Source organism: Petaurus breviceps, unplaced genomic scaffold (genome assembly GCF_028583685.1).
Source record: "Petaurus breviceps papuanus isolate PSGF00001 unplaced genomic scaffold, PetGlider_PUasm1.0 224, whole genome shotgun sequence".
Taxonomy (NCBI): domain Eukaryota; kingdom Metazoa; phylum Chordata; class Mammalia; order Diprotodontia; family Petauridae; genus Petaurus; species Petaurus breviceps.
This window is the reverse complement of record NW_027185887.1, coordinates 8,057,759-8,060,268: the sequence shown is the minus strand read 5'-3', so window position 1 is coordinate 8,060,268 and position 2,510 is coordinate 8,057,759.

Genomic DNA, 2,510 nt, shown 5'->3' with positions numbered 1-2,510 from the left:
AGAGAGAGAGAGAGAGAGAGAGAGAGAGAGAGAGAGAGAGAGAGAGGACTTCTCGGTGGGGGAGCAAGATAGGTTAACCTTCAATGATTTCTACTCTCAATTTCCATATGCAGAGCATAGCGCTAGTCAGTGGGGAAGGCAGTAAAATTACATAAAGCAGTCCCTAGGTTTATAATCTATTGATGGGGTTTGATACAAAGAACTACAGGACTGAGGGAGAAGTGAGAAGTACAGAAGACACAAAGCATTGTACAAACTTAGTGGGGGGTTGGGGGGGGTAGTGGGAGGTGAAGATCTTACTTAAATAGGACACTGAAAAATCAGTATGACTTCCCTAGCAAGGGTATAAGCAAAGGCATGGAAGTGGGAAAGCAAGGACAAGTTGAGGGGTTAGGGAACCACTGGACTTGGCTGGAGCCAAGGTAGGTGAAGCTAAGTCAGTCCTGACATCCAGCAGCAACATTACAGATGGATTTCACTGTACAATAAAACCACTCATTGACTCACTAAGTGGAGGGAAAGTGAATCTAAATTAGTTAAAAGCTTAGATTAAAATAATTACCTTCTTTTTGTTACTTTAAAGAACATGAAGTTACTGAAACCAGTTAAAGTATTTCTCAGTACGGGTCATACTGTGACAGCTTATAATGAGGAGTAGGTATGAGTCATTTTTGATTATCAGGCTCCATTTACATGTGAACAATGTGCTAAAATCTTTATAAACAATTTGTTCTTCCAAGTAGGTTAAACATGTCCCCTAAATATGAATACAGGGATATTTGCCTTCACCCCTCCCTTTGTCATTTGAGTAAGTGGGGAAAATGAAGTGAATTCACTCTGAGTTATTTGTATAGGGAGGCTGGTAGCTAAGAGAGGAGAAGAGAAAGCAGAGCGGGTAAGGAGCCTGTAAGGAAAAAGCGATGGTGATTCTGGGAGAAGAGGATGAATCTGACTATAGGTGTGCTTTGTGGAGAGGTGAGGGTGTAGTTCTCATCTCAAAGTGTGGCAGAGGGCAAGAGGAAGGAGAGGACAAAGGAAAGAGAGAAGGAATGGGAGAGGGGAAAAGGTAATGTAGGATAGGACTTTCAGGGAAGAATCCTTTTAAGAAAGGTCCTCATACCTCTTTGGGACTAAGGATTGCTCATTCAGGGCTTGATTTCTGGTTTTGTTATTATTGCTTTCTTTAAGAAAAAACCTCATTATATAGTATTGTTTACAAATAGGTAGTCAGTCTCAATATACTGAAGGTACCATGCAAACACCATTCCAGCTTTCCTGGGTGAGACCTAGGAGCCAAGAGAGAGAGAAAATTCTCCAAATGCACCTGGTCTGTCTAGCCAGGAGGGAGTCACACAGTATAAATTTGTTCTGCAGACTCATTCTTCCTAGACCATGCAAAGGCAAACTTCAGTCCATCTCAACTGTCATCCCCAGTTCATACTTGGGGTAACCAAGTTAAGAAGGTCTTGCTGTCCAGAAGAGCACAGATATCACAAGCCTTGATGACAAGTCCTGCCCCTTGCTGCTCTGATTCCTCGGATGGAAAACCAAGCACATTCTTAATCACATAGAGCCAGTCTCTTGCTCCCTGTCATTGGGAAGGAGATGAATATCTCAGTTTCCTCTGGCTGTTGTGTTTGAAAGGGAGCAGGCTGGTAGCTTGACTAATTGTCTGGAGATTCCTGAAGGCCTTATCCCAATGAGAACGCCTGTCTATACAGCAGGACAAAACATTGAGGACAACACAATAAAGTAATCAGCACAGATTTCCTGTCAGGATGACGACAGTGACTGCAAGAGCTGAGAGGGGAAGATTCCCACAGCACATGAAAACTGATACATTTTAGCTGTTTTTGATGCTTTTGCAAAAACTGTGAAAAAATCCTGGCTCTTTACCAGAATTCCTTTGTTATTCCTCCAGGTAAAAAAGAGTCTTGGCAGCTAGAACTGTTTTTCAGCCTCTGTTTGACATTTCCCTTTCCGACTAAAATTGTATAAGGCCTCGAGGCTCTACCAGGTGATCAGGGACTGCTCCAGTGGCTAGACAGATAAATTTTTATTAGAGTGCTATTATCAGCCGGTTTATAGCAATATAAATATTGACAAAATGTGAAATGACTGTGGTAGTGACGAGAACTCACAGAATCACAGTATCCCTGAATTGGAAAGAGTTCACCCATCTAGTCCAGCCCACACCTGAACAAGACCCCTGTTTGCTTGAAGACCTCCAAAATAAGGGGAAGTCGCTACTTTTTTCCAGATGTTCACTAATAAGATGTTTTATTTAATATTGGTTTATTTGTCAATATTTTATTTTTAAAGTAAAAATAAATGTGTTCTAAAAATCAGTCAAGAATCAGTCATGCTCCCTGACCCCATAGTTTGTAATCTCTGCTCTTGTCTCTCAAGCTTGAGGACAGTGGCTCAGGAATCAAATTTGTCGGTTCTTTCAGATCCATAAAATGCAATGCATCTGGGCCTGGTGACTTGGATTTAAAATGGGCAGGTAG